Raw genomic sequence first — 17,230 nt, 5'->3', positions numbered from 1 at the left:
TAGGGAAGACTTAAAATGCATGGACAGCCTGAGACAGTCAGCGTCAATCTTCAATGAGATCAGAGTATATAGAGAAAAGGAGAGTGTATAGACAAAGGAAATGGGAATAGATGTATATATGGATTTTCAGAGAATGTTTGATAAGGTGCCACATAAGAAATATAGTTGTAAAGCTAGGGAAATGGCTAAGGGCAGAAACAGGGGCCCTAAATCAAACTCCAAATAAAGTGTCTTCTAATGGAACTCCACAATGAAGGAGTTAATAAAAAATCAACTGGCCAAAATACCGAATTAGTACTTTCGCAAAAATGAAAACACATGTGAAGCAAAGTGGCCTAATTTCTGAGATGTACTCTTATTGTTCTCATTATATGTTCTAGTTAGTTTACATTTTAATAGTGATTTATTTTCTTGATTTATATCTTTTTCATTGGTTTAGTGTTATAATATTACAATTACCAATTAAAGCAAAACCATCAATCAAACTGGCATAATTGGTGGTAATTTTAATCATTCTAACGTTAAAAAAAAAATCTTTCTATATTCCAGGGTAGGGAACCCTGTCATCACTGACCCCGATTGGAAAATATATATATTGTTAAAAGTGCCACATTTTAAAGATCTAATCATAACATTGTTATGGTGGTTGTTTTAATTGATGTCATAAGTACCCTCCGACATGATGTCACCTTCTGGAAAACATCCGAAGCACATATTCATTTACAGGCCACTTGGGATTGCCACATGACTCGCAAACCCCTTTTTCCATCAGTAATGTCGTTCCCACATTTTCCACCAATTCAGTTGAATTCAGGCCAGCGACTCTTTTGATTCAGAACAGTCATGCTCAAACAATAGTTACAGTATAGCAACTTTCAGTTCAAGTGCTAGCAACCAATGCGTGAGTCAAAATGGAGCTGCAAACGTGATTTGAAGTGTAAGCTTCTGCACAGTGAGTTTTACTCGACATTTTTTTCCCGGCAGCGAAAATAATTTTTTGGGGGGCTGGATTTATTAAATGTCTGCTACTCTGCAAGGGATGAATTTCTTTTCCACAAGTCGACCTTTGCGTAACATTTCTTCAGCCTTGTTTCCAGCTCTTGGGGCTGCAGGGTCCCACAGGAGCCGGTGGTTTTCTCAATAGTTGTGGTGGGGGCGGGGGAAGTAGTTATTGTTAAGCCCCTGGTGATCCCATAGACCTTCGACTTGCATGAAGGATGTTGCATGGCTACAGTACTTTTGTTTGGGCGGAGGCATTTGTTTTCTTGCCTTGTGTGTCTGTATTTTCCATCCATGGTTTAGAACTCCTCGATGGTCCAATGGCCTCATCGGGGTGTTCTGGTTTGCAATTTGTAAATGCTGACAGTTTGTGTGACCCCTCCAAATTGCCAGCCAGTTTAGCCCCTTCCCTGCAGCTGATGGTGTGAACACGGCATACGTTTGGCATTTGTGTTACATCTAATTTAAATATTTCCCTCTCCTGATTACCAGGGTTACCTTGGCAACAAGTCATGGAGTCCTTAGCAACCATTTTACCTCAACAACAACCATAACTTGTATTTATATAGCGCCTTTAATGCAGTAAAACGTTCCAAGGCGCTTCACAGGAGCGTTATAAAACAAAATTTGACACCGAGCCACATAAGGAGATAATAGGAGAGACTTGGTCAAAGAGGTATGTTTTAAGGAACGTCTTAAAGGAGGAAAGAGAGGTAGAGAGGTTTAGGGAAGGAATTCCAAAGCTTAGGGCCTAGGCAGCTGAAGGCATGGCCGCCAATGGTGGAGCAATTAAAATCGGGGATGTTGAAAAGGCCAGAATTAGAGGAGCACAGAGATATCGGATGGGTTGTGGGGCTGGAGGAGATAACAGAGCAAATAAATCCTCTACACTGCTTTCCTCCTTTCTGTTCCTTTTTTCTAATGTGCTTTCTTTATTACTTCTCTTTTAAATCCCACGTTGCTGTCATTAATCTTACGTATACTCTTCAGTGTTGTGAATTCACTCTATAAGACAAAGGGCGGGTTCTCACACACTAAAGAGAATGGGGAAGAGCACCTTCTACTTTCACTTGCTCTCTATTAGTGCAGGTTCACTGGCTCTGTAAGACTTAAATAGTAAGTTGAATTATGTGGACAACAACAACGAACATTTGGATTAGGGTACCACAGTCCTCAGATCCTCAGTACTGAGGCAGAACCTTTCCTTTCTTTTGGCTTAGCCAGCTCTCAAGCACATGCAAAAATCCCTCAGTATTTTTTCCAACTCAAGCAACTGAGAAATCCACACATGTAGCGTTTCTACATGGTGAGGTGTGCACACATTCCTCCACATACAGAAACAGTAGTCCAGAGAGTTTAGGCCAAAGCTGAAGGACCCCATAAAATCTGGGCTGACACTCCAGTGCAGTACTGAGGGAGTGCTGCACTGTCGGAGGTGCCGTCTTTCGGATGAGACGTTAAACTGAGGCCCCGTCTGCGCTCTCAGGTGGACATAAAAGATCCCATGGCAATATTTAGAAGAAGAACAGGGGAGTTATCCCCGGTATCCCGGCCAATATTTATCCCTCAATCAACATCACTAAAAACAGATTATCTGCTCATTATCACATTGCTGTTTGTGGGAGCTTGCTGTGCGCAAAATTGTCTGCTGCGTTTCCTACATTATAACAGTGACTACATTTCAAAAGTCTGGGAACAGTGGTGTAGTGGTTATATTATTGGACGAGTAATGATCCGGGGACATGAGTTGTAATCCTACCATGGCAGCTGGGAAATTTAAATTCAATTAAATAAATCTGGAAATTAAAAAAACGCTAGTATCAGTAATGTTGACCATGAAACTACCAGATTGTCATAAGAAACCCATCTGGTTCACTAATGTCCTTTAGGGAAGGAAATCTGCCGTCCTTACCTGGTCTGGCCTATGTGTGACTCCAGACTCACAGCAATGTGGTTGACTCTTAACTGCCCTCTGAAATGGCCCAGCAAGCCACTCAGTTGTTCAAGGGCATTTAGGGATGGGCAATAAATGCTGGACTTGCCAGTGACACTCACACCCTGTGAACGAATAAAAAAAACACTTCAAAAGTATTGGCTGTGAAGCACTTTGGGACGTCCGGTGGTCGTGAAAGACACTATATAAGCAAGTCTTTCTTTCTTTCTCAGTATATGCAGGGTTACTGCTGGAGTTTAACCAGGTAACATCTTCCGGTTTACCAGCACAGATCACAGGTGAGATTCCCATCGCCTGTCCGGCCAGAACCACCCTACCCATTAAGTGATTGGTTCATGGAATTATTTGGAGACAAGTACGAAGAATCCCAGCCTCGAGTGACAGATCCAACCTTCTGATTCCCATTAATGAGCCAGGCCGGCTGCTCACTCACCAACAGAGCCGAGAGCCTAATCTACAAGAGATGAATCACAAGACAATTACAGAGAAGGAAAGTCATTCTGCCCAACTTAGTGCATCCATCCAAAAAGAAAAGACCCTACATTTCCCTTCACTTGCACTGCCACAGTCATACAACTGGTGTTCTGTACTCTAACTCAAATTCAGAATCCCCCGAATGGTTTGTCCTATGCTGGTGCTTGCTACAAGTGGTGTGAGTGCACCATAAGGTGATATGCTTAGCATCCTCCAGCCTTTCAGCTTTCTATTTCTTAGAGACAGCTGTGGAAACCTAAGATAACAATCTTTGTGTGAAGAAGAACTTCCTGATACCAGTCCTAAATTTGCCTTTTACTAGTTTGAACCTGTGCCCCTTTTTCCTAAGAACATAAGATATAGGAGCAGGAGTAGGCTATTTGGGCCCTTGAACCTGCTTCGCCATTCAATAAGATCATGGCTGATCTTCTACCTCAACTCCACTTTCCCATCCTATCCCCCACATCCCTTGAGTCCCTTAGTGTCCAAAAATCTATCGATCTCAGTCTTGAATATACTCAACGACTGAGCCTCCACAGCCCTCTGGGGCAGAGAATTCCAAGGGTTCACCACCCTCTGAGTGAAGAAATTTCTCCTCATCTCAGTCCTAAATGGCCGACCCTTTATCCTGAGACTGTGACCCCTAGTTCTAGACTCTCCAGTCAGGAGAAACAGCCTCTCAGCATCTACCCTGTTGAGTCCTTTAAGAGTTTTATATGTTTCAATGAAATACTCTCACAATTGAATTTAAAGCAATATTCTGGGATTTACATTTTCTCTATCCTTAACTATTTTGAAGATTTATTTTTATTCATTTATGGGATCAGGGCGTCACTGGCAAGGCCAGCATTTATTGCCCATCCCTAGTTGCCCTTGAGAAGGTGGTGGTGAGCCGCCTTCTTGAACTGCTGCAGTCCGTGTGGTGAAGGTACTCCCACAGTGCTGTTAGGTAGGGAGTTCCAGGATTTTGACCCAGCGATGATCAAGGATCAGCGATATACTTTTAAGTCAGAATGGTGTGTGACTTGGAGGGGAACTTGGAGGTGGTGGTGTTCCCATGCGCCTACTGCCCTTGTCCTTCTAGGTGGAAGAGGTCGCGGGTTTGGGAGGTGCTGCCGAAGGAGCCTTGGTGAGTTGCTGCAGTGCATCTTGTAGATAGTACACACTGCAGCCACGGTACGCTGGTGATGGAGGGAGTGAATGTTTAAGGTGGTGGATAGGGTGACAATCAGGCGGGCTGCTTTGTCCTGGATGGTGTTGAGCTTCTTGAGTGTTGTTGGAGCTGCACTCATCCAGGCAAGTGGCGAGTATTCCATCACACTCCTTACTTGTGCCTTGTAGATCTCTGTAAGATCATCTCTCGGGTGCCTCCTTTCCAGGCTCAAAAGCCCAAGTTTCTCCAGTCTTTCATCATAACTCAGACCTTTTACTCTAGGGATCAGCCTCTTGCCACTTTGCATTGCCTCCAGTGCTTGAACATCTCCCTTGTTTCTCGGCGGCCAGAGCTGGATGCAGTACTCAAGGTAGGGTCTGACCAGAGCACTGTACCACTTCATCGCAATCTCTTCTGCCTTACGTTCTGATGTTTTAGCTACATAGTTCACACGTTCTGTGTGGGAATGGCAAAGAGGTTCCCAAATGATCATCACGCATCCAGAGTCAAGGTGCAGTAGTTGAAGTGATGGTGTGTGTTTAAGCCATTTCATTCCATTTCACGTGCAGCCAGTACATTCAGCGTACACTTGCCTTGTAATCTTCCTCAATTGTGTTAAACGTTTTACGCAGCTGCGTCAATGGCCTCCTGACATTTAAAGCTGCCTTCCCCTGCTCTGCCACCTCTCCCCAGGCAGTCCAGACAGCAGACTTCTAAAATGTCTGGCCCAAAGATGTGACAACCTTCCTTCGCTGCGCCTCCCTCAACATCACCACCAGAGCTTTCTCTGTGAACAGGGTGGTCCTCCCTTCTCGCTGGGCTCTGGCACTGCCCTTAGCCATCTGCAGCGATGCACTGAATTCAAATTCTACAGCACACTTTGAAACAGCATGATATGCGGCTGCCCCTTTAAGCTACAGCAGCAGCTCTTTACATCTGCTGATACGCTGGATGACCTGCCCATGTGACCTCCATCCTCCCAGTGCATGGCTAATCAATGCAAGGAGAGATGACTGATTAGTAAAATAACTGGACCTCGGAAACTCTGGCGAGCTTTGCCTCGCATATCAATGCTGCAAGAATTGTCTGTGTATTTCTAGGTGTAACCTCCTTTAGAGCAGAGAAGGCTAAGAGGAGATTTGATAGAGGTGTTTAAAATCATGACAGGTATAGATAGAGTAAATAAAGAGAAACTATTTCTGATGGCTGAAGGGTCGATAACCAGACGGCACAGATTTAAGGTGATTGGCAAAAGAGCCAGAGGGGACATGAGGGAAAACTTTTTTACGCATCAAGTGGTTGGGATTTGGAATGTACTGCCTGATAGGGTGGTGGAAACAGATTCAACAGTAGCCTTCAAAAGAGAATTGGATAAATACTTGAAGGAGAAAAAATTTCAGGGATAAATATGGGGAAAGAGCAGGGGGAGTGGGACTGACTGGATTGCTCTTCGAAAGAGCCGGTGCGGACTCGATGGGCTGAATGGCCACCTTCTGTGCTGTACTATTCTCTGATCAGTGTATTAACAGTGGAAAATCAGTCCGTATCTGATTGAAATCCAGGGAGCACAGACGATTAGTGAACTGTAGTGTTGTGCCACCTGATTTCTGCCACTAGGGGAGCTATGTAATTTAACATAGCCCTGCAGTCATTATTGGCCCCAACAGTGCAGTACAAAGCTGGTTTGTCTACTGTGAGATCTGTCTCAGGACTGAACTATCAGCACCCTTGGGTTATGCACTAGTCTACCCTCAAAACAATTTACAGATCCATGTAGTAACCCTCAACTGGCAGCTCAGTGACTGGGAGGAGGCAGTTGATGTTGGCCACATGTGTTTCATTTGCCATTCTCTGAAGGTAATCCTGGTTCGATAAACGAGCTGCAACAAGCATCCTTTTGGCACTAGCTGTGCCTGGTATAACTTTTGAGAGCGAAAGTTTAAATTCCAACAGGAAACCCAGATTTCCTGCAATTAAAATAAGATTTTTCTTAATGTAAGTATAAACATTATACAACAACTTTTATAGTACCTTTCAGGTCCTCAGAATGTTGCAAAGTGCTCCACAGCCAATGAATTACTTTTGAAGAGCAAGCATTGTTAATGTTTAGGCAAACGTGACTGCCAATTTGTGCACAGCAAGGTCCCGCAAACAGCATTGAGATGAAAGACCAGTTGATCTGTTTTTTGTGGTGTTGGTTGAGGGATGAACCTTGGCCAGGACACTGGGAGAACCCTCCTGCCTTTCTAACAGCACCATGGGACCTTCTAGGTCGACCTGAACAAGCAGCTGAGCGTCTCATCTGAAAGACGCCACCTCCAACAGTGCAGCAGTACCTCGGTACTGCACTGAAGTGGCAGCCTAGATTAAATGCTCAAATCCTGGAGATAAACCATGGGCTTCGGACTACTAATGAGCCAAGCTGAGGCTTAATTTAGGAATAAAGGGAGAGTTGTCCATGTTCTTATATTTGTTTGATAGATACCATGTAAATGGAAAAAAACAACTTTGAAATTCAGTATGACTAATAAGAGATCTTGACAGTCCCCTCAATTCCTGGTCCTGGAGAATTTCAGTTAGTCCTCAATCTCTACATTAATATAATCATTCATTAAGTGAGTATCTTGTTTCTCAATCCCATGATTAACTTTTGCAAAATAAAATGGTGCTCTGATTTTTTAATATATTGATTTCCAACATTTAAACCCATTTAACCCCATGGAGCACTACTTTATTATCCACTATCCACAAGCAGTCTTTAGTGCTTCCCGCTTAAAAGCGAATCAACAATGATAGACAACAGCTTTTAACAATCGAGTTCAGAATATTTTCTGATTTAATTAGCAACTGACCCTTAACATTGACTGTTTACCTTGATTTCCCAGTGGCAGACTGGGTCTATGAATCTATGATAAGGCAGCCAGGTTTTGTAGGGTATACGCCAGCAGCAGCTCTCCATGCCGATCTCCTGGACTATGAACTAAAGCAGCAGCTTATAGCACATCCAAACCTGGAGTGAAGAGAAATAACAACAGAAAATGCTGGAAAAACTCAGCAAGTCAGGCAACATCCGTGGAGAGAAATTTGAGTTGACGTTTCGGGTTTGACCCTTCTTCAAAACTGGAGAGAAAAGGAACTAGATCGAAGGCAGGGCTGCGATCGGACAAAAGAATAAAAGAACCAAAAGAAGTAAAAGAGATTAGAAGCTAGACGAGATGGTAATAGGCTGTGATTAGGTGTAAAGTGTACTGGCAGGGCAAAAGATAGCTGCCAGGTGTGAGAGAGAAACAAAAGGAAAGGGGGGGGGGGGGAAAGGAAAGGAGTGGAAAAATATAAGTGAAAATGAAATAGGGGCCGAGGTTATGATCTGAAATTGTTGAACTCGATATTGAGACCGGAAGGCTGCAGACTGCCTAATCGGAAGATGAGGTGCTGTTCCTCGAGTTTACGTTGAGCTTCCGTGGAACAGTACAAGAGGCCAAGGACGGTGAGGTCCGAGTGGGAATGGAGCGGTGAATTAAAGTGACAGGCGACCGGAAGCTCGGGGTCACCCTTACGGACTGAACGGAGGTGTTCCGCAAAGCGGTCACCCAATCTGCGTTTGGTCTCCCCAATGTAGAGGAGACCGCATCGTGAGCAGCGAATACAGTATACTAGATTGCGAGAAGTACAAGTAAATCGCTGTTTCACCTGGAAGGGGTGTTTGGGGCCCTGGACAGTGGGGAGGGGGGAGGTATAGGGGCAGGTGTTACATCTCCTCCGCTTGCACGGGAAGGTGCCAGACGAAGGGGAAGGGCTGTTTGGGGTGATAGAGGAGTGGACTAGGGTGTCTCGGAGAGCCCTTCCCCTTCGCCTGGCACCTTCCCGTGCAAGCGGAGGAGATGTAACACCTGCCCCTATACCTCCCCCCTCCCCACTGTCCAGGGCCCCAAACACCCCTTCCAGGTGAAACAGCGATTTACTTGTACTTCTCGCAATCTAGTATACTGTATTCGCTGCTCACGATGCGGTCTCCTCTACATTGGGGAGACCAAACGCAGATTGGGTGACCGCTTTGCGGAACACCTCCGTTCAGTCCGTAAGGGTGACCCCGAGCTTCCGGTCGCCTGTCACTTTAATTCACCGCTCCATTCCCACTCGGACCTCACCGTCCTTGGCCTCTTGTACTGTTCCACGGAAGCTCAACGTAAACTCGAGGAACAGCACCTCATCTTCCGATTAGGCAGTCTGCAGCCTTCCGGACTCAATATCGAGTTCAACAATTTCAGATCATAACCTCGGCCCCTATTTCATTTTCACTTATATTTTTCCACTCCTTTCCTTTCCCCCCCCCCCCCCTTTCCTTTTGTTTCTCTCTCACACCTGGCAGCTATCTTTTGCCCTGCCAGTACACTTTACACCTAATCACAGCCTATTACCATCTCGTCTAGCTTCTAATCTCTTTTACTTCTTTTGGTTCTTTTATTCTTTTTCCGATCGCAGCCCTGCCTTCGATCTAGTTCCTTTTCTCTCCAGTTTTGAAGAAGGGTCAAACCCGAAACGTCAACTCAAATTTCTCTCCACGGATGTTGCCTGACTTGCTGAGTTTTTCCAGCATTTTCTGTTGTTATTTCGGATTTCCAACATCTGCAGTATTTTGCTATCGTACTGGAGTGAAGAGAACTTGGGGAGCGGGGGAGGGAGTGGATTTCCGCAAGGTTCACCTGGAGCTTCAACGGAAGAGCCTCTAAAGCTCTGGGAAAATGCTGTAAATAGCATGGATGCTGTTTTCCTCGGGCAAAATGAAAGTAAGAGTTTGCATTTATATAGCACCTTTCACGACCTCAGAACACCCCGAAGCACTTTACAGCCAATGAGGTACTTTTGAAGTGCAGTCACTGTTGTCATATAGGAAACGCGGCAGCTTATTTGCGCACAGTAAGATCCCACAAGCAGCAATGTGATAATGATCGGAACATTCGTTTTAGTGTCGGTTGAGGGACAAATATCCGCGGCCTTTCCGCCAAAGTTAAGGTGGATGATTGGGAGAACCACTGTGGAGAGTCACCCCTTGTACCTGAACTGTGAGTCCCAGCTACTGATTGTAAAGCTTTAGATGCAGGAGTAGTGGTGAGAGAACCCAAATTATAATATGAAGCGTACTTGTAAAAGGTGTGACTTTCTTTCCCCCCCCCACCCACCCCGCACTTCTCTGTTCCGCCACGTGCCAGTAAACCTCTCAGGAGTAGGAATGTCACTGACAACCCCCACTTTTTTCCCGCCCCCTCCCCACCTCCCCCCACACACCGCCCAGGAAAATCTGGTGACTTTCTGGTGGTTGTCACGAGGAAGGTTGGAGGTCCTGCCACATTCCCAGTCAGCGGAGGAAATGAAGCCCCGTGTTTCTGCACATTGATGTCCAGCCGCCACCTCTGATGATTACCCTAGTCGTTTCGAGCAGCGGTGCCACACTGCGACAAGGTTTGACTTGAGACGCACCCGAGTGACTTCATCAACAGGTTCAAGTTCAGATTCGAATTGTACAGACCTCAGGTTGATAAGTCGCTCAAACATCACAAACCATGTCCCGGGAGCTGGTGTTAGCGTGTGAAAGATTAAACTAACATCTCTCTGATGTCTGTGGGTGCCATTAGGCATTGGATTAAACTCAGTAGTGTAAATGTGAATTTTGTCCTTGGATCCAGATTACACACGTTATGTGTTATGATTTTAGGATTTCAGGATAATGGGAGGCCACAATGATTTGGGTGGCCTTGGTCAGAATGACATTTGAATTGGAAATATAGGACAAATGTTCAGTCTGCTAAAGATATGTGTCATTTATTTTCCCCTTTTTTCTGCTCCCTTTCTGTAGAATATCTCGGGGAACAGTTCCATGTGTCAGCATATCCCTCCCGAGTGGCCATTCTTCATACGTGAGCTTTGATAGGTGAGTGTTGGCGAGGCTATTGAACCATTGGGAGCACGCATCACAAATGAGCCTGAGCCCTTCGTCACCCAGTAACTATATATGAACTCTTTACAGTACAAGTCATTGGATAGTGATCAGGAGTGAGAACCAGGGCTGTTCCTCCCTCCCGCTCCCTGGTCCAGCAGTGCTCATAACAGCATTGCCAGCACTCGTGATTTTATTAATATCATATTAATTTTGTACTCTTGTCTTCATGCACTCCCTCTCTTCTATTACCAGGCGTCGCATGTGATAAACAGCAGCACAAAATCAATAAATCTATAACAAAATCATGAGTGTTGGTAGTGCTGCTCCTAAAATGCCATCTCGGCCGGGATCAGCTAGCTCAGCACCGACATGGGATCGAACTTGGTCCTGTTCCAGGTTCAGTACGGCTCAGGACCTCAGTTCATTTAATTGCTAAGCCGTTTCGGGAGCAAAGGTCCAGCACAGTTCTAAAGCTATTTCTGATGGGATGAGACCAGGGTAAATGCAGCAACTGGAAAAGGTTATCATCCAGGCTTGAGCTTCTTTTGGCCATTTACATTCCACAGAATCTAAGCAATTCGCAGGTTTCCCCTAGAAAGGCTGACACTCGATTCTGGCCACCTAGTCGATAGTCTAGTTAGACAGCAGCACAGGGGAGGAGGCAGACTTTATCTGAGCAGACATTGAGGACATACGCTGCAGTGGGCTAAAACCCAGGTTAGCTAACACTGTGGACTGGAGCGTTTCCAATAGATTACAGATTTTGTGTTTGTTCATTTTTGTCATCTTGTTGCAAACCAAGACTTAAGAATGCAGGAAAAACTGAATCTGAATACAGTTATACATTTATTATTTGTTTTAAAAAGGTTTGGAGCCAGTCAGAAACCTCCTTCAGAAATCTCAGTACTGCAACACAAGTGGTGCCACAGTGCTGTAATCAGACAGCTAAAACATGTCAACGTTAGTCTGACATTTTGCATGTGCTACTTGTTTTTTTTTTCCTTTTTCAAATTAGGGGAAACAGGGGTCATTTAGTCTCTTCCTTTATGCCAGTGCAATAATATTGTGAAATTTCTGATATTATTTCATCAACGTTGGAAGAAAAAAAGTGCATTTCTCGAGGCAATAATGAGTTTGACTGCAGCTATCAACTGCCTGCGTTCCAATAAAACAACCCACTGGCATTTGGGTGGGAGCAGGTGAGTGGCACTTTGCACTTGTCATTCTCAACCTTGATCAGGTCCTGCCGGTCTGGCCTGTGGGACCACGGGATTCCTGGCACTGGGGCAAATGGCATGTCCCATTAACATGGACCATCAATCTAGGCAAAAATGACAGATCTTTTACTCCTGGGATCCTGCGCCGACATTTCTCGTGCTTACTCGTCCTTGTCTGGATTTATGTGTCAGGAAAAACACACAAAGCAGAATGAGATTTACTTTCGCAAGCGTCTAGCTCTTGTGATTTATTTCCTGTGTAAGCTCTTACAAAAGGGACCGTCTGCCCTACATGGGATTTTTTTGAAGATAGGGCGACATCTTTTGATTTAGGATTAACATCAAGCTGAAGATTCACAGAAACTTGCTTTAATCCATTACTCCGGCCAGGCTACTTTTGCCACAAAATGCAGTTATTTCAAATTAAGTTAGATTTGATTGTAAAGCAGAACTGCGACACCCGTAACCTTTATCCGTAGTGGCAACAATGACGGGGGTAAGGGATTGTTTTCCAACTGCCTCATTGTGCTGAGCTCTCTGCACGAGCAGCTCATTCCACTTCTCCAGGATCCCGTGCTCCTTTATAATCTGCTATTTTCTATTTAAACAGATGACCCATTGCGTTCAATTCTCGTAAACTTGTCAGATTTGCTTGTGGAACACTGAATGCCATAAAATGAAAAGAAAAACTGCACAATCACGGCATCAAAACACCTCAAAGGTAATTCAACAACTTGTATTTTTGTAACACTTATTGACGTAAGAAAACTACTAGGCACTTGGTCTAAGCGTTAAAGAAAGCTTTAATCAACTGTTTTACAACATGGAGGTCTAGTTGTGTCCTTCACTAATTCTGGTTAAGAATGTCCTGCGCAAGCTGGGCCCGTGCCCGAGTATTTATACTCTCCCTGGACAGCACCACCCGCAGGCCGCTCAGTATTATTTCATAAGTCTTTCTTTCATGAATGACTGATTCATGTCACTTCTCACATACAGAGATTTTTGTTGGCAAGGATATTACGGGATACAGAACCAAGGCGGGTAGATGGAGTTAAGATACAGATCAGCCATGATCTAACTGAATGGCAGAATGGGCTCGAGGGGCTGAATGGCCTTCTCCTGTTCCTAGGCTCCTTCCTATGTCTCGCACCATAAAGTGAATCATCGTTATGAATCCATGTGCCGCAACATCCCTCAAACACCAATGAGCTGAGTTCGTCTACTATTTTGGCCAGCTTTGGTTGAAGGAGGAGAGCAACTCCCTGATCTTCTTGGTGCCAAGAGATGCTTAAAATTCACCTGAATAGGTAGACGGGCCCTCAGCTTAATATCTCATTCAAAGGACTGCACTTCTGCCAACGCCGCACTCCTCCTGCGTTGAGCTAGAGTATGTGTTGCATACCCAGGCGCACCTTTTGCGGAGCTCAACATTATGTTCATCCTTGGGGTCTGCTGCTTCCCCTGCTCAGGATACTGAAGAGACACTGTTGCCTGCTTATCTAGGGGAAACTTAATCATGACAGTATCTGCTAATAGTCTAATCTGTCCCTTCACCTCAATTCTCTCTGACCTGATCTTCCTTTGCTGCATTGTCTTATGCTTGGGTCGTACTGTCTGTAAGCTCCGTGATACCAGTACGCTGGATTCTAAGAAGGAAAAATTGAGTTGCTTTGCGCCTCCCGTTATCACCCTGAGGGGGAGCTAACAGGGCACAAAGCACCTAGCGCCTGGGCGCAGCGCCGCTAACGCCTCCCGCGAAATTCAGCGGGAAGCCTTAGCGGTGGCGGTAGCCAGTAGCGCCCCGCGGCGCTGCACCTTGGACAATGACATCATTGCCGTGCGCAGTGCCCCGGCCGCAAACTTTGCTTGCGCCCCCTGAGCTACCACCGGACAATATGTCCGACAGGGTCAGGGTGCTGCGTTTGCGGCCGCGGCGGTGCAAATTAAAGGGCAGGTGCCGGGCGGCCATTTCTTTTGGGGCGGCATGCTAGCACCTGCCCCCTTTCACCTCCTCCTGTGGGGTGCCAGCCGCGATCGGTCAGCCCAGCACTCCTCTTGAGTGCCGGGCTCTTTTGCCGGCACCCTGCTTCCCGGTGGTCCAGCAGGGCCTCAGTGCATGCTGCGCTAGGCCCGTCCCCTTTAATCAGGGAAGGGAGGCCTGTAATACCATGGCGCTATGTGCCGACATGCATGGCGCTGCTGCATGCAGCATCGCGATATTGAATAGGAGCGCCCCAAGAAGGAGGGAGAGTGCTTCCAGTAGTGTCCCGCCTTCTGCTTGGGGCACTACCATTCAATTTCCGGCGCCGAGGCACTAACTATTTCCGGCGAAGTTAGCGCCCCAAAGGGGGTGCGACCCAATTGTTCCCCCTAAATGTATAATTTATTTTTGTTGATTCGTCAATAATTGCTTCCAATTTCCACCCTTTTACTTCAGTGCTGTGATATACTCTGCTTTCCTCACTGTTCCTGGGCTTGAGGAGGGCAATTTTGACTTCGGGCGATAGTGTAAAAATGTCTATCGATTCAGCCATCCAATGTTTATCCCAGCGCAGCCGCGCAGTAATGGGAAATGTCCCGGGCAGTAATGGGAAAGGTCCCATCGAAGTAATGGGAAATGTCCTGGGCAGTAATGGGAAAGGTTCCATCACAGTAATGGGAAAGATCCCGTGCAGTAATGGGAAAGGTCCCATTGCAGTAATGGGAAAGGTCCCATCGCAGTAATGGGAAAGGTCACATCGCAGTAATGGGAAAGGTCCCGTCGCAGTAATGGGAAAGGTCCCATCGCAGTAATGGGAAAGATCCCATCGCAGTAATGGGAAAGGTCACATCGCAGTAATGGGAAAGCTCCCATCGCAGTAATGGGAAAGGTCCCATCGCAGTAATGGGAAAGGTCCCATCGCAGTAATGGGAAAGGTCCCATCGCAGTAATGGGAAAGGTCACATCGCAGTAATGGGAAAGGTCACATCGCAGTAATGGGAACGGTCACATTGCAGTAATGGGAAAAGTCCCGTGCAGTAATGGGAAAGGTCCCGTGCAGTAATGGGAAAGGTCCCGTGCAGTAATGGGAAAGGTCCCATCGCAGTAATGGGAAAGGTCCCGTGCAGTAATGGGAAAGGTCCCATCGCAGTAATGGGAAAGGTCCCGTGCATTAATGGGAAAGGTCACGTGCAGTAATGGGAAAGGTCCCACCGCAGTAATGGGAAAGGTCCCGTGCAGTAATGTAGGAATTAAACACGCGGGGTTGGGGTGATTGTCTCTGGCCAGTCAGAAGTCTCTGAGCTGCTCCAGGGACCCCCGTGCGGTTTCAAATCGCTCCCCTATTCCTGGTTCTGACCGCCGGACTTATTCGGTAGCGATGTAGACAGAAAAACGTGACTCGTGGTTGGGTGCAAAACAGACCAGTATTTATTGAAACAAAAAGAAAGAAACAACTTAAAAATAATCGATACAACACCCTTATGCCTGGTACAGCACTTTTGCTTAACACAACACTGTTACTTCAATACAGCACTTTTAATACAGCACACTTAGTGTCCACTACAGCACTTTTCTGCTTAGTGCAACACTGTTACTTAAATACAGCACTTTTAATACAGCATACTTAGTGTCCACTACAGCACTTTCCTGCTTAGTGCAACACTGTTACTTAAATAGGGGAGGAGAAAACTGACACAACGAGGGAAAATTAACTAAAATTACAGTTTTAACAAAATTCCCCTTAATTCCCACCCCTATACCTATTCTAAGTTGCCTTGTAATGGGCCAGAAAATGTATGCTCACCAATGAACGCCTGCCCCGTGCCCTTGCGGTCTTAGATTCTTCACCACCCCGAAAATGGAAATACCCCAGTGTTTAAAAGCAACTGCTGGTATTCCATTCCCCTGGGTGGGCTCCTGAGTTGTAGATGGGGCACGGAGGTGAGGCTGCAGAGAGAGAGAGAGATGGCTTCTTGAGAAGCTATCTTATACCCCATTTGGGGCCGAAATCTTCCCGCCCAAATCCAGATGCATCTGGGCTAAACAAAAGGGATCCAAACTGTCCCCATTGACTGTGATGGGGTTTGGATGAATTACCCATTTCCCTTATGATGGGTTTTTGAATGTATTCCCATTCATCGTGATGGGTTTGAATAGAGCTGTCTTGGTTTGAAAAAAACATGTCTATTTCCTTAATTGCTGAGTAAACAGCCCTTGGATGTTAGTGTAAACAATCTGATTGTCCTGTGGTCATGCCCAACTGCAATTGATTGGCAGTCTCAAGTGGTTAATCCTTTGTGTCAACATTGTAGACTCTCTATAAACAAACACCGATTATCCTGCAGGGAAACTCCCCAAACTGCCTTTGAGTGACAGTTTAAATACTCCATTGCTTCAGGGCTGGGGTTTTTTCTAAATCCATTGTCAGCCATCTTTGATTTTCCCTTTTCATATGCACACAGACTGTGTGGTGTCATCTGCCACGAGGTCAGACAGCCATCTTTGATTATCCTTTTTCATAGACACACACAGGCTGCCTTTCAAGTCCTTTTTGTCAGCCCATGCTTTGAACAGAGACTGTCTTTTGTCTTCTGCCACGAGGTCTGATGGCCATTTTGATCACTGGATTTTTAAAGGTATATTCTACCCAGGTATTCTTTAATCAAAAATCAATCTTCGGAACTGTAGAAAATGTCAAAATTATTGCAAAATCTTACAGTAATGGGAAAGGTCCCGTGCAGTGATGGGAAAGGTCCCGTGCAGTAATGGGAAAGGTCCCGCGCAGTAATGGGAAAGGTCCCATCGCAGTAATGGGAAAGGTCCCATCGCAGAAATGGGAAAGGTCCCGTGCAGTAATGGGAAAGGTCCCGTGCAGTAATGGGAAAGGTCCCATCGCAGTAATGGGAAAGGTCCCATCGCAGTAATGGGAAAGGTCACATCGCAGTAATGGGAAAAGTCACGTGCAGTAATGGGAAAGGTCCCGTTGCAGTAATGGGAAAGGGCCCATCGCAGTAATGGGAAAGGTCACATTGCAGTAATGGGAAAAGTCCCGTGCAGTAATGGGAAAGGTCCCGTGCAGTAATGGGAAAGGTCCCATCGCAGTAATGGGAAAGGCCCCATGCAGTAATGGGAAAGGTCCCGTGCAGTAATGGGAAACGTCCCGTGCAGCAATGGGAAAGGTCTCGTGCAGTAAAGGGAAAGGTCCCATGCAATAATGGGAAAGGTCCTGTGCAGTAATGGGATAGGTCCCATCGCAGTCATGGGAAAGGTCCCATGGAGTAATGGGAAAGGTCCCGTGCAGCAATAGGAAAGGTCCCATCGCAGTAATGGGAAAGGTCCCGTGCAGTAATGGGCAAGGTCCCGTGCAGTAATGGGCAAGGTCCCATTGCAGTAATGGGAAAGGTCCCATCGCAGTAATGGGAAAGGTCCCGTGCAGTACTGGGCAAGGTCCCGTGCAGTAATGGGAAAGGTCCCGTGCAGTAATGGGAAAGGTCCCGTGCAGTAATGGGAAAGG

The sequence above is a fragment of the Somniosus microcephalus genome, chromosome 21 (assembly GCF_052327205.1).
Source record: "Somniosus microcephalus isolate GS21.2 chromosome 21, FLI_Smic_1.0, whole genome shotgun sequence".
Classification (NCBI taxonomy): Eukaryota; Metazoa; Chordata; class Chondrichthyes; order Squaliformes; family Somniosidae; genus Somniosus; species Somniosus microcephalus.
This window is presented reverse-complemented; position numbering follows the sequence as displayed.